This window comes from Pleurodeles waltl, chromosome 5, assembly GCF_031143425.1.
Source record: "Pleurodeles waltl isolate 20211129_DDA chromosome 5, aPleWal1.hap1.20221129, whole genome shotgun sequence".
In the NCBI taxonomy this organism is placed as follows: Eukaryota; Metazoa; Chordata; class Amphibia; order Caudata; family Salamandridae; genus Pleurodeles; species Pleurodeles waltl.
This window is the reverse complement of record NC_090444.1, coordinates 1219817439-1219838421: the sequence shown is the minus strand read 5'-3', so window position 1 is coordinate 1219838421 and position 20983 is coordinate 1219817439. Positions and strand designations below refer to the sequence as shown.

The 20983-nt window shown below is 44.3% G+C and overlaps 1 protein-coding gene across 1 annotated transcript in view; it reads right to left on the bottom strand.

Moving 5' to 3' along the window:
- Nucleotides 1–20983, bottom strand: part of GRIK2 (glutamate ionotropic receptor kainate type subunit 2) — a 1513871-nt gene that overhangs the window by 444142 nt on the left and 1048746 nt on the right. The window lies entirely within an intron of this gene.

The following is a 20983-nucleotide window of genomic DNA, read 5'->3' as shown; positions in this document are numbered from 1 at the left end:
TACCACGCCCGGCGGTGGGTGCCTAAATGGTCAAACCAAGAAATCCTGCAGCACTGACCGTGCAAAATGGCCGTCCCTTCTAACCTCAGAATCTAAACAGTAATGTTTTGCAAAAGTGTGAAGGGACGACCAAGTTGCGGCCTTGCAGATGTCGACCACAGGAACACCTCTGGCTAAGGCCGAAGTGGCCGACTTAGCTCTGGTGGAATGAGCTCTAATGCCCTCAGGAGGATCCTTCTTTGCCAAAGAGTAACATATTTTAATGCAAAGAACAACCCACCTGGATAGTGTTCTCTTGTGGACTGCCTTTCCTCTCCTCTTGCCCACGTATCCAATAAACAGCTGATCCTCCAGCCTGAAATCCTTTGTTCTATCGATAAAGAAGCTCAACGCTCTCTTTGGATCCAGACGGTGCAGTCTTTCTTCCTCTTTGGAAGGATGAGGCGGAGGATAGAACGTGGACAAAGTAATTGCCTGAGCCAAATGGAAGGGTGAAACAACCTTCGGGAGGAAAGCAGCCTTGGTCCTCAACACCACCTTATCCCCATAAAAAGTTGTATAAGGGGGTTTTACTGATAAGGCCTGCAACTCACTCACTCTCCTTGCTGATGTTATAGCTATCAGGAAGACTGTTTTTAAAAACAAATACCTCAAGGGGCAAGAATGCATAGGTTCAAAAGGGGACCCCATAAGGAAAGTCAGGACTAAGGACAAATCCCATTGCGGCATAACGAATGGCTTTGGAGGATATTGATTTAGAAGACCTTTCAAGAATCTGATAACAATAGGGGATTTAAATAAAGATGGTTGGTCTGGAAGACATATGAAGGCTGACAAGGCCGATAAATAACCTTTAATGGTAGCCACTGCACAACCTTTCTGCGCCAGAGATAGAGCAAAAGACAAAACGTCCGATAGATGAGCTTGTAAAGGATCAATCTGCCTCTCTCCACACCACGCAACAAATTTAGACCACCTATTAGCGTAGATAGATTTAGTAGAGTGTCGCCTGGCCGCTAATATAACATCCACTACCTCAGGCGGGAGAGAGAAGGAACTCAGGTTGCCCCGTTCAATCTCCAGGCATGTAGGTGCAGACTCTGGAGGTTGGGGTGTAGAACCTGCCCCTGCGACTGCGAGAGGAGGTCTGCCCTGAAAGGAAGACGGAGCGGCGGGCACGTTGAGAGTTGGAGAAGGTCGGAGTACCACACCCTCCTTGGCCAATCCGGAGCTATTACGATTACTAGAGCCCGGTCTTGGCGAATCTTCCTCAATACTCGAGGAATCAAGGGTATGGGAGGAAACGCGTAAAGCAACTGGCCGCACCAGGTCATTTGAAACGCGTCCCCCAACGCTTCCTGCATCGGATACTGAAGGCTGCAGAACAACGGACAATGCGCGTTCTCTCGAGTGGCGAACAGATCTACCCGAGGAAACCCCCACTTCTGGAAGATTAAACGGACTTGATCTGGATGGAGACGCCACTCGTGGTCTGCCGAGAAGTGGCGACTGAGACTGTCCGCACGCACGTTCAAGACTCCGGCCAGATGGTTTGCTATCAAGCAAATCCGATGGTCCTTTGCCCAGGACCATAGTCGAAGAGCTTCTCTGCAGAGAAGGTACGACCCCACTCCTCCCTGCTTGTTTATGTACCACATCGTGGTAGTATTGTCCGTTAGGACCTGTACCGACTGACCACGAAGGGAAGGGAGGAAGGCCTTGAGAGCCAGACGTACAGCCCGTAACTCTAACAGATTGATGTGAAAAATCTGTTCCTCTGGAGACCAAAGACCTTTGATCTCCAGATCCCCCAGATGAGCTCCCCACCCTAGAGTGGAAGCATCCGTTATGACTGTGGCCACTGGTGGCGACTGCTGGAACGGTTTTCCTTGTGAAAGATTGTTGCTTGCAATCCACCACTTCAAATCCACAGCAGCATCTCTGGAGATCTTGACAGTACCCTCTAGATCCCCTCTGTGTTGAGACCACTGCCTTCGGAGGCACCACTGAAGAGCCCTCATGTGCCAGCGAGCATGCGTGACCAACAGAATGCAGGAGGCAAAAAGACCGAGCAGACGAAGGACCTTGAGGACTGGAACTACCGCTCCATTTCGAAACATTGGAACCAAATCCTGAATATCTTGAATCCGCTGAGGCGGAGGAAAGGCCCGACCCAATGTCGTATCCAGTACTGCCCCTATGAACAGGAGGCGCTGAGAGGGCTCCAGGTGAGATTTGGGCTCGTTCACCGAAAAGCCCAGGTCGAACAACAACTGGGTTGTTGACTGCAGATGACGCAACACAAGCTCCGGGGACTTGGCTTTGATCAACCAATCGTCCAAGTAAGGGAATACTGCTATCCCCTTCCTTCTGAGCTCTGCCGCAACCACCGACATCACCTTCGTGAAGACTCGAGGTGCTGAAGTAAGACCAAACGGAAGGACCGCAAACTGGTAGTGTTGCGATCCCACCACAAACCGGAGATACTTCCTGTGTGACTTGAGTATCGGGATATGAAAGTAAGCATCCTGCAAGTCGACAGACACCATCCAGTCTTCCATGTTCAACGCCAAAAGCACCTGTGCTAGGGTCAGCATCTTGAACTTTTCCTGCTTGAGGAACCAATTCAAGATCCTCAGGTCCAGAATTGGTCTCAAACGACCATCCTTCTTGGGAATCAGGAAATACCTTGAGTAAACTCCTTGACCCCTTTCCTGCTCCGGGACCAACTCCACCGCGCCCTTTAAAAGGAGGACTTCTACCTCCTGTTCTAGCAACAGGAGGTGTTCTTGTGAACAATACGAAGGGCGGGGCGGGATGAGGGGCGGAAACTCCCGAAAGGGAAGGGTGTAGCCTTTTCCCACAACACTGAGAACCCAAGTGTCCGACGTAACAGTCTCCCATTTGGTGAGAAAATGCTGTAATCTTCCCCCTACAGGAGAGGAGTGAGTGGGAAATGGTGGAAGCCTAAGGCTGCTTCCCCTGCTGCACCCCGCCAGAGGATGAGGAAGAGGCAGAGTGCTGCTGAGAGGCTCCCCTGGTGCGGACCCTACCCCTCCCCCTAAAAGATCTATAGGGGTGGGAAGAGGCAGGTTGCTGATATCTTCCCCGAAAGGAAGAGGAGGAAGAGCCACGCCCAAATCCACGAAACCTCCTGAAGAATCTGGAAGAGGCCGTGGAAGAAGGAGCTTGGAGTCCCAACGACTTAGCCGTGGCCCTGCTCTCCTTAAAACGTTCCAAGGCCGAATCAGCCTTAGCCCCAAACAGTTTGTCCCCATCAAACGGGAGATCCAACAATGTGGACTGTACATCTGCCGAAAAGCCCGAGTTACGTAGCCAGGCCTGTCTCCTTTCCACCACAGTTGTGCCCATTGCTCTGGCTACCGAGTCGGTGGTATCCAGTCCCGTCTGGATAATTTGGGTCGCAGCAGCCTGGGCATCAGAGACAAGATCCAAAAGACCCTGGGGAAGCTCTGTAAACGAAGTGGAGATGTCATCCATCAGAGCATGAATATACCTCCCCAGGATACAGGTCGCATTAGTGGCTTTTAACGCCAGACTGCAGGACGAAAAAATCTTCTTCGACTGCGCCTCTAGCTTTTTTGAGTCTCTGTCCCCAGGCACCGTCGGGAAAGAACCAGGCGCTGATTTGGACGAACAGGAGGCCTGCACAACCAAGCTCTCCGGCGTAGGGTGCCTAGATAGGAAACCAGGATCAGTTGGAGCCGTCCGATACCTCCTGGCCACGGCTCTGTGAACTGCTGGGGAAGATGCCGGCTTCTTCCACACCTCTAAAACCGGATCCAGCAGAGCGTCATTAAAAGGTAATAGAGGCTCCGCCGCGGCTGAGGCCGGATGCAACACCTCTGTCAAAAGGTTTTGTTTCGCCTCCACCACCGGCAAAGGCAGGTCCAAAAAACTAGCTGCCTTCCGTACCACTGTATGAAAGGAAGCAGCTTCCTCAGTATATTCCCCCGGGGACGAAAGGTCCCACTCAGGGGAAGTGTCCAGCCCACTGGCCGACTCCAGTCCACGCAGCCCATCACCCGAGTCCTCTAGCTCTCCTTCCTCTAGGGCTCGTTGGTACTCCTGCTCCTCTAGTACCCGGAGAGCACGCCTCCTTGAATGCAGTCGTTGCTCAATCCGCGGAGTCGACAACACCTCCGCCGAAGTCGGAGATCGGCGCCGATCTTCCGAAGCCACCGACGCCGCATCCGGCGCCACAGGTAACTTCGGCGCCGACTGAAGAGCAGATGAAACGGATGGACCCACCGGAGTCACAGGCCGAAATCTCGACGTCGACGGGATGGAAATCCCTGGGGCCAATCCCTCCGAAGCCATCGGAGCGGCCACCGGCGCCGACACTGGCGCCGAGCCCACGTTCCCAAACGGGAGAAAGGGCATAAAGGGTGCCGGCCGAAGAGGCGCAGGATCACCCAAAGAAAAGGCCAAAGGCCCAGCCGGAGCACCCCCTGGAGCCATCTGTTGGAAGATGGCATACATCGCATTCAAGAATGCGGAACTATCGGCTCCAGGGGTGGGAAAAGCCGGATACTGGGGTGCCTGACTCAGAGGCGACCCCGACGCCGGCCTCGGCGTCTGCGCCGGAGAAAACACCTGAGGCTCCAATACCTCAATCACCGACGCCTGTCCAGGCGAAGTTGGAGACGTCGGAGAGAGCAACGGCGTCGAAGGATGCGGCGTCACCGTGGGGCTGACCTCCCATGTCCTCCGGCGCCGATCCGGAGACCTGGAACGAGCCTCCCTTGAATGACGCCGAGATTCTCTACGGCGCCGGGAGTCTCGATGACGCCGATGTCTTGGAGAAGACTTTTTCTTGTGATGCTTCTCCTTTGATTTGGCCATAAACAGCTTCGCCTCGCGATCTTTAATGGCCTTCGGATTCATGTGCTGACACGAATCACAAGTCGAGACGTCGTGGTCGGAGTTCAAACACCAAAGGCAATCGGAATGAGGATCCGTCACCGACATCTTGCCTCCACACTCACGACAAGGCTTAAATCCAGACTTTCTCTGCGACATTATTTCCACAGAGAAGAAGTACGCAGCAAGATATACACTGTAACCGCAAGAGTAACAGTTGCTCCCTCGAAGATAACCGTTTCGAATGCACGGAAAAAAGGGAACTGACGTCCGCACGTCGTCGAGGACCTCTTATTGCCTGTATGACGTCAGACGGCGTCGCGTGCGAGACAGTGACGTCCTCGTCGACGTGCAGAGACTAGTAAGAAGATTTCCGTCAAATGCTGGCGCCATGGGAGTATTCATGAGGTGAGGAATCCACAGGTAGTTGTATCCATCAGAAATGGCACATCTCTGTCCTCTCCCGCTGCAGTGGCACTAAAATTAGCTGCCTAGTGCCAATGCAGGCACCTTTGCACCATTGTGCAAGGGAGACTGCGTTGCAGGGAATGATTGTTTATGTGCAAGGAGGTTTTCCTTTCTTCACATAAACAATCAATTATGGTGATTTGTTACTTCTATATGTGCTGCGTTCTGCAGCACAAATAGAAGTAGCAAATCGTCATTATTTAAGGTTTGTTTATGTGCTGGGAGGGACACCTTCCTGCACATAAACAATCATTAATGGTGTGTTGCTCTTTCTATGCGTGCTGCAGAATGCAGGACACATAGAAAAAGCAGAAAACAAGGAGAAATAAAAGTAGTTCTTCTTGTTGCACCATGCTAATTCCACCCCTGGGGTGGCATTAGTTTTTGGCGATGCCTCAGATTTACGATTTCTCATAAATCTGGGGCAGTGTCAAAAAGAATGGGTGTTGAGTGGAAACGCCCACAGCAACACCCATTGCATGCCTCTCTGTCACAGAAAACTGTGTTGGGGGACCCCTATTTAAAAGGCATTCAAAGTGGCTTAGCGTCGACTTGTAAATGTGGAAATGGGCAAAGTGCCCCAGAGCATCGCAGAAAGTGACAATCCGGTGGCACTAGGGGCTTGTAAATAAGCCCCTAAGATGCTGATCATTTCCAATAACCAATGCTGATTGCCTTAACCAGCAGCAGTAGGGTTGACATTGAACCCTTCAGACAGTTTTCTGACAAGCAGTGTAAGTTGTAGAACAGATCATGAGGAGTGATGCAGGGACAGAGCTACAAGTTTATAATGGAAGATATTGCTAAAGATGCATCACTCCCTGCATGACAGGAAAGAAACTTCGAGAAGGTATTTTTTTAGTGACATTTTTAATGTATATGTAATATTGAATTTACAATATATTAATGCATGTGACTGTGCGCCGATGGTGCTAGACTAGCCATGCCACACAAGCATGGCAGTGCTTGCAGGTTTGGAAAGCAGTATACCTCACATGTGCAAATTATTTTGTGAGAATGTGTAAAGAGTGAAGGCAGCAAGCTAGCAAGACACATAAGTGTGCACTAACCAGCGAGTCCATGTACACTTTCTACAACAGAAAACGAAGGGGTGAAGATTAATATACATTTGATGTTTCGAGTACATGCACACAATTGCAACACGAAAATATTGTAATAATATGTGATGTGCACGTGGTGGGGATGTCACATAAAATGTAGAATGCTGAACCTGTATGAGTGGTTGTTATCAACTTTTCTCATTTCGTGCTTTTGCAAGCAATGCACTGTCAGGTATGTGAGGTTACTTAGAGAAGTACTTCATTTTATTCTCTGTGTGTCTATGAGAGTGGGTACACAACATGGCTCGCTTGGAGTAGCATGACCACAGAGGGCAGAAGTGTGTACAAAATATGATATTTTTAAGTTATAAGCATTTTTTTATAAAGCACACTACACCCGCGGGTATCAAGGCGCTATCAGAGACATGCATAAGATTGAAGAGTGCCAGTTCATTCAAGACCATTTTGAGGAGATACTGACTTTCCGCTGTTTTTTAAAAATAGAAAAGGTTTCATCCATTGCCATATTGAGCGGCATGGAATTCCATAGTTTGGCTGCTGCCATCGAAAAAGCCCTACCTCCCAATCTGGTTCTACGAAATCTAGGGACAGTTATCAATCTACGAGAAGAAGATCTAAGTGATCTTGTAGGCACATACCAATGAAACATGGCATTAGGCTGTTCAGTGCTATTGTGATAAAGAGCTTTATGAACTATACATAAGGTCATAAAGACAATTCTCTTTTTGATGGAGAGCCAATGAAGGGTTTTAAGACCGTCCCTAATAGAGACCTGTTTGGGAATGTTCAGAATAAGCCGAGCAGCCGCGTTTTGCATCACCTGCAACTTATTTATACTTCTCTTATTCATGGTTAGATAGAGGTATTTACAATAGTCTAAGTGGAGGTGATAACAGCAATAACAACAGCTTGATCTAAGTCATTGGGAATGAAAGAGAATATCTTCCTCAGTTTTATAATTATATAGAAACAGGTATTAGATGTAAGACTGGCTTCAGCATTAAAAGTCAGGGAGTCATCAACAAAAACACCTAGATTTCCTGCAGATTCTACTGGGGTGGGAAGAGCACCGCATTCCATGGGACACCACTTATCAGACCATATTGATTTCAGGGTCCCAAATACCAGTACCTCTGTTTTTCCAGCATTGAGCTTGAAGACATTGTTGCTCATCCACTTCTCAAGTAAGGGCGTGCACTACCTAAAGGATAGGGCAACAGAGGTCATGTCACTATAATTGTCACAATAATTTGCGCATCGTTCGCACTGAACTTCAAAACCAAAGGATCGAACAAGGGCATCCAATGGCACCACATAAATGTTAAAAACAATTGGACTCAACACGGAGCCCTGGGGGATACCGCATGGGAGAATAAAGGCATCAGCCTAAAAAACCCACAATTGACCACCTGGATTCTATCAGTTAGAAAAGAGGATAGAGGACTAAGTGCACAGCCATCTAGCCCAGTCTCCCTCAGCCACTGAATCATTCACACAGACCACACCGTGTCGAATGCTGCAGACATATCGAGTAGGAGAAGAATGACTCCCCCCCCCGCGGTCAACATGGCACCAGATGTTGTTAGTTATCATAATCACATCATATGCACAACAGAACACAATCCAGTACACATCTCTGAATGTCAAAACATCTATTGAAGACCTGGGACCCAATCACTTAAAATGAAGTATAGCCCCATTCTGCAGTGGGTGGACCTGAATTAAAGCGAAAGTGTGTTCACCCCAGTCACCTTGAGGATACCTTGTGGAATTCACAGTCTTGTGGCACTGTCCAGCTGATTCAGATTATGGATTCATCTTTCACAGCATGATGGCTGGCTTGATTTAAAAGAGGGTATGGGGATCACTCCATAGGTGGGTGCCTGGAGTGACTGCACCTGCCTGTGCATTAATGGCTCAGGGCTCCAAAGCCTCCCACCACCTCCTTCCAAGAGGTGCCCTCAGGTTCTGCACTATGTACCACTTCCTATGTTTTGAACAGTCTGCACCTTCTGTGAGCCTGTTTGTCCCTCCTCTCCCCACATTCGTAATAAGGCATTGGAGGGCCAAAGGTTTTTCCTCCCTTTACCTGATGCATTGCTCTGTACAAAGAGTGTAATCCCCCTTTTTACTCTGCTGTTACAAAATATGTACCTGTGAGTTTGGTATTACAGAAAGCCAGGCAGTGGTGTAACAAAATGTGCACTCCCAGGTTGCAATTATAGAAGGGGACACACGTGTCTGTGGCCACTTTCGTAACATGGAAGGGTAATGGAGTGGCACACTCGGGGTACTCCTGCAATAGGACGCTTGTTATTTAACAGTGTATTTGTAAAAAAACATAATGGAACCATGGGATAACTTCCTTTTGTGCTTCCATAATATGTTAGAAGCTCGAGTGCACAGCACTATTATCAAAACCAGTGTAAATTCTCTGAAGGATATAAAAATACTCATAATTTATTTTATTCCTTTCTGTGTTACAGAATCTGTAAGCAAGACCTAAGAAATCTGTGAAAATCACAGACTTAATTTAGGATTCAGTATAACCAAAAATTGCTATATTGCATACTTTCACCATTACTTGAATTTTCAGACTGCATTATATTTGCTCGCTCTGGCACATTTCTCCTCACTACCCTTTGTGGCCCTTAGTATCAAGTTCTTTGCCTCTCTCAAGTACATCTCTAGTTAGTATAGCTGTGCTTTGTTCTCTGGGTCTCGGAACCCTCTCATAACTTCTTTTATGACTATTTTGTGAGTTTGGACACCAATGAACACAAATGCTTGGCTCATTTTTCCAAAGTGAACAAATAGGAGCCTCAACTAAGATACTGAGTGATGACAATTGAGCAGCTTTCACTAAATCACGCATTGGCGGGGTTCAAATTCTCAGTTTGGTTGCAACTCAAGAAAACAACCATTGAGATAGATAAGCCCCTTACACAACGGTGCTGCAAGCCTGTTGTGATAGCTGCTTTCATTGCTCAGCCGATGGCACAGAACACAAATCGAGCCATACCCATTCATGGCTGGCCAACAAGTCAGATCAGTGTGTGTTACTTCTTGCACATTTGCCAATGGTTTTCAAGTGGAGCCATCAAGAAAATGATTTAGAGAAGAAAGCTAGAGAAAATACCCTACTACAAAACGTGGCAAAAAAGCATCCAGTTGATCTGTGCTTTATCTTCACAATTTCCTGGTACTGCTGAACGGACTAGCAGCAGAGCACATGAAATACCGACTTATAATTGACCTACTGAATTCCAATTTGTGCAATTTTTGGCTAATGACAATGGTAGCGAGAAACAATTCAGAACAAGCATTTCCGATGCAATGGGTCTCGCATTTACTCGAGTTAGAGCTATTAGCGCTGTAAACTTCTAACCGGACTTTTCTTGCCACATAAATTGAAAATGAAAAGTATAACAGTTTCACATAAGCGAGAAGATTCAAAGCGCCACTGCATGAGCGTAAAGACACAAAAGGAAAAAGAAGCTTGCTCGTAGTCGAACGTATCAGCAAAAGTGCAATTAGCCATGTAAAAGGGTCGCCGTCCAAGGCGGTAACCAAACCGCTCCAAAGAGGGACAAACGTAAAGCATTTACCAATGATAACAAAGGATTTTTGAAGTGCAAGCCCATTAATGAGCGTTATTGATGAGCGTGAGGTGGGCGTGGTTAAAAGCCCAAATAGATAACAACACGTCTGAAAAGCCCCACTTGCGCGTTGCTATGCTCAACCTAAAAATATAGGATAAGGATACATGCAAGGTAGTGGTGAGAGGAAAGGCAGATGCATAAATGGTATGTAGATGTTGAAGCATTCACTGAACTTAGTCTAACAAAAAGAGAGCTGCTTCTCATCATCAGAAATATTGATGACTCAGGGTCACCTGGCCACAGATTAAGGGCTCTTCCACAGGCACTTGACACATCTGCAGGAAACATGGGTTTACATTTGAAGCCAAATTTATCTCCTGGCATCTAAGTCTCGGAAGATAATAAAACCGTGTTTTGTTCAATTAAAGATCTTGGAGGAGGTGCTACATTTTATCAATGGGCAATGCTAAACAACAGTTATAAAAACCCTGGTCCAATCTCGGCTGCACCACGAAAATGCAATGAATATGGATATCTTGATAAAACGTCACATTGTATGCAGCTAGTCCAGAGTGCTGCTGCCAGCCTCATCAGCGGACTTTCTAGATGGGGTTTTCATGCAGTTTCTTAAAGCACTACATTGGCTTCCCGTTTAAAACATTATCTATGTTAAGGTCAGCAAAACATGTACTAACTTGGAGATATTCCGAGTTAATGTATGGACTCCAGACTCCATAAGTAAATGCAAAGATTCCTCTTGCGCCTGGCACAACGCAGAAAACAAGATGATGATATGGATGCAGATGTATATCGCATAGTAACATGGTCTACCCTACATTCATAACTTCTAAACGCCTGTAACATAAACAAGAGAACTGTCCATTACAAAAAGATGTCTATGGTTGGATGAATTCATATTTGCTCACATAGGAAATTACTATCTCGTGATCATCTCAGGCCGATCAAATTACACACACCAGCACGAAATGAGAAAGCATGAACCCAGCTTTCAGCTGAAAACAAAGGATCAACAGCCATGTTTACCATCTACAAATGACTGTGTAATCTTGGGATGATTGCATCCATTTACAGATGAAGTATTCCAAATTGCTACCTGTCCACCTGCGTAAGGCGGTGTGATACAATAATGCATGGCAAATTGTGGCTTGTACTCGGAAGGATGGGATATTTTACATGCGGCTCAGTCGTCCACCGTACGTGATCTCTTGACCTCACGAAGAAGCTGAATGCTTCATTATATATTCTTCACTGCGGTGAATGTAACATTAATTTGCATAAGAAATATGCATAAATACTGCTAAGTGAGCAAATGGGTGTTGGAATGCAGAAACAGCGCTAACCCTGACAACCAGTCTCCTTATCCAACCAATAGCAAAAATTGCCAAAGATTGTTTTCTACAATGTCGGTACGGGTGATATTCTACAGAAACTATATAATGGTTTTTGAAGTAAACAGAGGTTTGGATGCCAGCACGTTAGACGCCAGTTCTGATTAGTTCAGGTAAGGTTGTCTCCTTTGGGTTAGAGTAGAAGTGCAGCAAAACAAAAGGGGGTGCAGGGGTGCTATGCGTCATTGACCTTCTACTGGAAGTTCATAAGGAGGCATCATATTAACCTCATTGCAGCAGACATAGTGAATTACCAAAGGCTTTTAATAACTAAAATGAGTATAAAGGAAATAGTATGTGTTCCAAATACACTTAGAACCATTTGTAAATGGATTAAGTGTGCCAATGTTTTACAAGTGCAGTAACTGCCTTTTCAAGTGTGAAACGAAACTGCCACCATGTCCAACGTCCCCTGTGCGCAATGGGGCTCTGCGGCTTTGATTTGACACTGTGGTGTCAGTTATGTCAGTTCTACCTAATCTGAAGGTGTTCCAGTAGGCTTTAGTTCCTGCCAGGTTCTTGAAATGGGAACTGAGGTGAAAATGCCCCTAATTAATTGCTGTATTAGGTTACACAACAGCAATCAATATTCTGCCACTCGCCTGCTGCGGGGTGTGCTTCCTGGTGAGCTCTTTGGCGGCTCAGAGGTGGGCCTGCTTTCCTGCCAAGTCTCATACTGGAAAGAGGCGGTAACAATGATGTAGACTGAACATGTTAGTTAGGCACCCATGGATAGGTTTAACTCACACCATTGGCCGTCAATCAATGATGGAGGAAGCCAATAATGCAGATGGATATCTTGTGTGAATGCTGCCGAGTCCACAGCTCTACTACTACTGCGCAATGGGAAACGAGGATTTCCATGCTTATACTGACTATTACATATTAAGTGGTTGTCAGTAAGCTTTCACACATGTGCCATGTTACAGTAACTGACTGCGAGCCTAAATGGAGTAAATTCATGAAAATAGTAGATTGAGAACAATTTTGCAAGTCTAAAGAAATCTGCATTTTAGAAGTGAATTTATTGGGTCTTCTGTGATACAAAATTCTCTGGTAGATGTTGTTATCTGCAACATTGACACAGGGGACTGTCCTCAATTAAATGCCAGTTTTTGCCATGCAAGTAAGATAATACATGGCTACCCAAGTGCATGAAAGATGTAAGAAAATGCAAAAGAGCAGTCCGTATCTAGAGTGATGTATAGATTACAAGCCACACAAACTACAGTTGTCAGGTTTAGTCACCGGTTTGGAAGGCTTTAAGGGCGGAAAGGAGTGTGCTCGGATACTCTGGGTCCAGCGGTGGGTATATCTCCTTTGTGCCAGGGCACCCTACACCCATGATATGAGTGTAGTCTAGACTGCAGTTATAACTTCATCCACACTTGTGGGGTCTTTCAGTCTCTCCCTCCACTGAAAAGGATGGTGAGTCCTCATGCACCCATGGAAGATGTTGGGTGCTTCATCAATCTCTGAGGTACAGGTACATGTAAAAGTGTGGAAACTCTTTGGAAAATAGTTTGTACCTACATTTTATACCGGGGCATGGCTTCTGAGACTTTTACAACGTTGATGTTCCCCTTTCCTAATTAAACAGGCATATTGCTAGAATGACAGAAGAAATAGTCATAAATATATGGATATATAAGGGGGAACCCAAGGTTCAGAAGGAACCTGGTGTGATCGTAGGTAATAAATCACCACGTGTCCCTAATAAAGAAATGAACACTAAATAATGAAACCGAATAGTATTTTAATAAGGACATAAAAACACAATGAAGTGTGTGCCAGTGAAACAACATGCTCGGTGCTCTCTTGAAGCGTGATACAACGTGTGAATACATGTATCAATGTAAGAATCATATAGTCATGACGAACACAGACCCTATTAGGATACCGAATATTTTGGGTCCATGGTACAATGTTGTTTCACTCGCTCCCATGTGCCTTGCGCTATATTTCTATTTTCTTATTAATAATACCATTTTGTCTCACTATTTATAGATCATTTCTGTATTTAGGACTACTGGTGACTTACTAACTATAAATGTTTGGCATTAACAAATTAAACACATGCCTGCTGGGATTAAAATAAGAAACTTTCACAATGCAACAAATAAAATACTCAAAATGATATTTACTGATTTTCAAAGTCATCGTATAGAGGGATTTTTAAATATAACGATATATGTTTTTTTTAACTGACAGTGTTAAAAAAAAAAAAACAATAAAGCCGAATCTGTCCATCTGTGTAAAATGTAAAGTGCAGTCTCTGAGACAAGCAGCACAATGGGTGTTTGAATAGTGTTTTGCTTAATGAAGGTGCTCAGTGCTTCTACGCACCAGGAATTTACAGCATTTTATTGCTACTTCGTTTTAGGCATCAGCGGATGTGTAGTAAATCATCGTAACGCATATTCTATATTTGAACACCATAGCTCTGAAGGCCAACCGTGTTGTCCCACTGTATCAGTTCTGCCTCCCCACAACATCCGGCAGCCATTATTCATGCACATCTGGGTTGTCAATGTGCAGCCCATTTATAGCGTAAAATCACGCATCCTGTCTACTTGACATATTTTCAGAAACAGCAGTGCCCTCTATGTAGTGGTCAAACTTGCTGTTTTTGAGACACCAAGCCAGTGATCCGCTCAGCTTCACGTTGAATTTATTTACAATTACAAACTTTTTGTTCGATTCTCAGCTGACATTTTCCAGATAGTCACAGAAATCAAATCTGTTTTCAGAGAGTGCCACCAGGGATGGGCGCCTGCTGTGCGCAGCTGGCTCCCTGTCAGGCCCGTCCCCCTAGGGATCTAACAGCTTAGCTAATTGACTATGCATAAACCGTGCCGTGGGGGAGGAGCTTAAACGAGGACAAAATGTATCCTGGTGGACTTGGAACCTTCTAGCTGGCTGCATTTTGAAATTCTGGTTCCACGTTCTGTAATTATAGATTCCTAAAATGTGACTCTGTTACGCGTGAGAAAGTTAATGTACCTGTCATGTGACAAAAGTAGAAGGGACCAAAGTTTGTAGAGAAAATCTCTACTGCAGCAGTGTAATATTGTATACCAAAAATGAACAGCTTTTGTAGCCTATTAGAATATTCTCATACACCCACGAAAAAATCAGCGTCTCTGTGTATGTTGTCAATGCAAGACTAGTTTCGTGGCACTGAGATCAGAATTACTCCCACATCAGAGTGCAACATCTCTGCATAATGTTAATACTTGAACTTGAGTGGGAGCTAACAGTATTTTTGTAAATATGAACCACAAAAGTTAATTTACTGTGGTTGACCCAGGTCATCTGGCAAATAAGGAATTATACGTAAGCCAATATTTAATTGATAAAAAAACTTTTGCAAAATGAATTTGCTAACTTAACACCCACAGATGTTTTGTCATGGCAGTAAACAAAAAAGCCCTCTATTATTACACAAATATACAAAATAGCCATTAACGTAATTGTAATCCAAAGCTTCATCAGCGAATTAGTATCATTAAGAGAAGAAAAGTGTTAATTGAATTACACACAGTAACTTCAGTGTAATGAGGTATAGGTTGATAAGCTCTTTTGTAATTCCATGCTAGGGGTGTACTCAGGACGTCAAAAACGTTCCGAAGCTTCCTGGTGTACTTAACTCGTTTCCTTCATGTTTCTTTTAAAACAATGGAGATTGGACAAGATGTCTTTCTACAGACTTGCCTGTTTGAAACAAACATCTGTTTATTAGGCCTGGGAAATACTAGTTTCACCACTGAGGGAAGCAGCGCTCTTACAATCATAAAGCAATTTATTGGGCTGTACTATCTCAAATATGCACATCTCAAGCGATTTAAGGGGGCAGCACAATTTCACTGCTTCAGACGAAGACACTCACACTTTACAACATGGTATACTGTCTCCAACTTGAAGAGGGCTGGTGGCATTTCTGTAGAGGGCGTTCTGCCCTTTTTTTTGGGGGGGGGGCATCTTCCATGCTCCTCTAATCATGACAGAATCTATGCTTCACACGCTGAGTCTATTGGAAAGATTCACTCTAAGCTTCTCTATACCACAGGCCACAAGAACGGTGAAGCATTCCCAGGCTCCATCGGAGAGGCGGTGAGACCCAAGTAGTAGACGCAAGAGTTTCGCAATGTCTGAGAAGCACGCATTATAGACTACTGACTGGTGTACTCTGCGAAATGTGCAGCACAGGAGAAAAATGCTATTTCCGGTACCTTGTTAATAGGAAATTACTGCAATAGTAGCTTTTCGTTTTTTGTATAAGGACCGCCATCATGCAAGTCAGGCTATATCCTGCAAGCAATCACCTCCAAGCCTAAATGCATTGTTCTGTTCTGTATTGTTGATTGCATGCATGCCACCCCAGAACTACCCAGTAGTATAGACACTCCAGATGACGCATGAACCACAGTTGCACCTATTCACGTTTTAAATGCATTTCATCCTGTGTAAGCACCATCACAACATGCACAAATTTAAAACAACATGTAGCTCTCTAAACAAATAATTATAGCATGATTAATAACAGGCAAATACATTCTTACACCTTTGACTTGAGTTAGATTTTTGGGATCGTTCTTAACCAGTGGGGGGTTTTGAAAGAAAGCCAATTTCATAACAGTGCAGCGAATTGTTCACAAACACTCTATCTATCTCATTGAGATTGAAGCTTTGCCACAGTATCAGAGCAGAATGCAGCGTAATGCAATGTGGGCATGTTTCATTAATTCAAAATAGCACCGTGTTAGCTGTAAACCTGGGTATTTCACTCTCCATCCCCAACTTTCTAGCATATCACAATCAATACAAATGTACACAAATAAAGAACCAATAAAGTTATAAATTGATGACAAAAATAACAAGGTTGTAGCACACAGGAGTGGTGGGGTGATGTTTGTGTTGCATGATTGTGCACACACAAAAGTGTGCCCGTCAGTGCCTCGATTTTCCCGTGAATTTTTCATGCAGTGTCTACCATGTTTTAGAAGAGCATGCAACATGCAACATGCATATTCAGACAAAGAAACACATGGCACTCCTAAAAGACCCCGATGAACAAAAGGAATCACGTAGGTTATGGGACTTGCACTTTTTCACATTTTCCGAAAATCATTGCATAAAGGAGCCAGGTGGATCTCGTGCTTCTTACTGCGACGAGCCCACCGCTAATGGTGGTGTTTCTCAGCCGCTGCATTGGTTAGAATGAGACCCTGCTGCAGATCAGAAACACCCCCCTCCCTTTGTACAGGAGAAAAAACATAAAACAACTCTACATTCATTGCCATGTTGGAGTGCCTTCATGCTTTATTACATCCTGCAGTGTCTGGTACAGGTTCAAAAGAATATTCATTTTAGGCTTAAGTGAAAACCACTTAACATTTGGAAAAACAGTCCCCTTGATTTAAGACGCATACTCCTTGGAATGAAGCCTTTATGTTGCTTTACAGCCGCTGCTCATGGGATTTAGCTTACCTGTTCCTCACGGTGCTATGCGGTTTAGAGCAATGAGGGTGGACCCAGCAACCCCACAACATTAACCCCGGGCATGATGTATTGTCTGCCCTGCTCGGCTTCCACTGGCAAGAAAACACTTCAGGAGGGGGAAATAGGGGAAAACAAAACTTACCTAGTTTCCTTTAAGTGATTAAAAATAAAGTATGAAGGTGCATATTCTGAACCAACTTAGATGACAGTTGCAGCCCTTTTTCTCGTGGTAATTTCAAAATGCCAGTAACACCCATAGGCCCAAATAACGGGCCCTTTTTTCACCGTTGCTTCAAATACTTTTTGAATTTACTTGGGAACTGTTTGCACGCTCTCTGCACACCTGTCTTTGAATGTGAATTGTATGCAGCTGCCTTAAGACGACCAGTTATAATACACTAAGATCAAGTAGGAACGAGAATGATCATCTGCTACTCTTAAAGAACAGGGGAAGAGAAAATACAGAGTCATTTACAGCAGGGAGACTAGGCAAAATACAAATGCACAGGGTTGAAGACATGTCCCCTGTTAACTAAGGAAGAATAATTGAATATCAACTAAATAGAAAGTGACGAATTTATATAAGGTGTAAACAATATCTAAAATCATGTGGAACACAAACATTTTCACTAATTCAAATAAAATCCAATAGAACGAATTTTATTTTAAATCCCCTGGATTGACTCACTGCATAAAAGTTGTCTGGTTCTTACAAATACTATACATTGCCCTATTGTTCTCTTCACCAGTGCAACACTCTAGGGACTGGCCACTCTGCAGCATGCCTTGTGGTACAGGTGTTAAAGAAGGCAGCTACCCTCCTGGTCAGTGGTAATGAATATATAGGATGATAAGCTGGCACACTGTGTTCAGTTTTAGGACCCACTATTTAGTGTGGAAGTGCAGGGGATACTCAGGACCATCACAACTGAATTTTTCTGTAAATTAGGGCTCTTTCATAATCGGTGGGAGAGAAATTAATTTCACACTCTCCATCTCTCTCTCTCTCTTTCTCTCTTTCACACACACACACACACACACACACACCTCCACCCCCCTACGCTGATTTTGAGTTTGGCAGATGGGATACTCTGTCAGGATTGTGATGGATATCAAGTCTGCAATATTACAAGTGCATTATTTCTGATGCGGTGACAATAAGGCAGACATGCTATCACTCATGTTTGCAGTGAGTATCCCATTTAATGAGGCCCATGGATAAGTTAAGTATGCACGTTTGAGAGATGTGGGCATGGATATGCTTGTAGTGAATGTGCGCATATGTGTTTGTGAGTGACTGTGTTTTTGTGTATGCCCCCAACAGCCACAAAACCCCTTCCCACAGCTGAGACAATCGACAACAGAGGGTCAAATAATCATAAAAACTGAGAACACAAACAGCATCAGAGTGACATTCCATCTGTCATTCTCAAAGGAACAGTAAGTGAACTCTTATGACAGTACGGCCCTTGACAGATGAAAGCAAATCCTCCTCAACCCCACCTTCAAGAGATGTTATCCTCCTGGAGAAACCCAACAACCGCAGGACTGGTGAAGCAGCTACAGTCAATAAAAATCTACAAGCTCAAAGAAAATCCAGCACATAACCCCAGCTTACGAAAACCTCATGGTGGTCAAGTGAAAAAAGGATGACTATTGCAGACCTTTACCATTGAGAACACTGCTATTGATGGAAAAAGAGACAAATACATACTACCCTGCACAGAACACTACTCACAGGACCATCAGCTAAGGCTCGGCAACGTGATCCTCCACTTGACACATACGTTCCGCTGAGCTGCTATAAAAGTAAGATCCTTTCAGAAGAAAAAAGCCACTCTGACACTCTGACATCACCAGGACAAAAGAACATCAAAGGCGTTATTAGCTTCATTTCCCAAAAACACTGAAACCCTAGTGATTCTATCAAGCTTTCAAAGCTCCACTGGAAATATATCCTTAGATGTTACTCATGGTTCAGCCTTCAAACTTCTCTGTACTTCTGTGCTCTTACAAGGCTCAGTGAGTTAATGTCCCACACAGTCCATGCCTGTTCACAAATTCATGGACATTCTATTTGTCTCAGAAACAATAACAAGAATTCCCACCTAATTTGGGTCTTGCCTGAGTAATGCATTTCCTCATAATACAAGAAGCATTAGGATCAAGGTGTTAGCCCCTTGAGTCAATAAAACACCTCTGATATAGACAATGTTCAGCAAAAATAGGGTAAAGGCAGATAGGAAAGAGTGTTAATCCAATTCAATGCCTACCTTAAAAATAGGCTGTACCTTAGGAGAAACCTACTGTATCATTTTTTGTTAAGGTATATATTACAGATTGTCACTCTGGCCAAATAAATACGGAAAAAGTATAATAAGATTTCTGAACTCTCCTCAGTTTTGTGTTTCTTGCAAACTCAATACACACTACACATAAAGGTTGAAGGTGAAACCTGCATCCAGTAACCACACCACTAGTGTATAAAACAGTGTTACGGGAGAGTAACACAATAAACACCGAGGGCCACATTTACAGTTTTGTGGGAGGACAGCACTGCCATAAATTGGTGATGGGACTTCCTATCAAACTCATGGTTGCTCTATCTCATTGAAAGGAGGGGAAACTGCAGAGTTTCCAAAGATGGAACATCTGGGTTCTGCCATCACAAACCCTTGACCCAGAGGTCTGAACACAATTGGACTGCCGGATCACAGTGACAGTCAGCGTGCTTTATTTAGAGCCAACTGATCTTCACTGACTTTCCCTCCCTAGAGAGAGAGGGCAAGGAGGAATCTGGCCATGGACCAGGACCATTGTTTTTAGTTTGACTGAAACAAGCTTCCACTTTGGGAGATTGTTTTAGTAACCCAACTTGATTTAATAATCAGGGACTCTGGCAGGCCAGCCAGTGAACAAAAAACACAGATTTCCTCACCTGACTCTCTCTAAATGTGGTGGAGGGTCCTTGCCAACAAATGTAAGGGCAGAGTATCGGCTGACCTGGCAAGGTGCCATCCACACATTAAATGAGACTAAAGTGTCCTATTCACAAAGGCGCAGGTGCATGTCTAAAGCAAGTAATGTGTGCCCCACAGATGTTTGGGTGTATTGTTTATGCATCTAGATCCAGCTTGACAATCATTAGGTGTGAGGGGGTGGTCTGGTCGTCAGCACCTGGCCATGCTGTGCAGCCTTTTCATACTAAAGTAGTGGGTGCACAACTGCTATATAGTCTGCATTGGCTCCAAATGATTTACTTCAACCCTGCAATTTCGGGGTAGAAAGGCACAGTTACTAAAAAAAGCTTACAACATGCATAAACATCAGTGTCTAGGTTTATGCATGTATTCATGTGACATATTTCCTAAAATCATATACATTCTGGTCCGGTCATTCAGCCATTGTACATAGCTGTGATTTCTCAGTCCGAAGGGTCACACAGAAGTATCTGTGTTTTGCCTAGGTAACTCAACATAATTCTTTGCCTCCTTCCAGAAATGATTGTCTAACCTTAAGTGGACAGGTCCCTGCTGTTAAATCAGTTATAATAAAAAACTTCCAGAAATGCCATGCATTGACCAATGAAACATATTTGTTTAATGATGTAGTAAAACATATATTTGATCCCCCCTCTGGTGATTTGAAACATTACAATGTGAACTAATAGCAGGACATCGGAAAACATGCCTAAATTGACTCAGAATTGCTACAGTAGTTATTGTGCTGATATTAAAATTGCTAAACAACACCTATTCTGAGCACTCCATGAAAAACAACACAAATGTGAGCTTACATTTGTGAAATATTTGCAGAAACGTTTGCATTTTGGACCAAACTGGTCACGAAGATGGAATAATATTGTTTTCAGTGATCTGGCATTAATATAATGTTGCTTTTTTCTTTTTTTAGATCCTATGAATATCTGACGCCTGAACCCTATCCTTAACACAAATGATGTGATGTCCTACAAGGGCTTTAGACAGTGCACTGCTGTTTTCGTCTATACAGGCATTTTATTTTGATTACAGAAGCT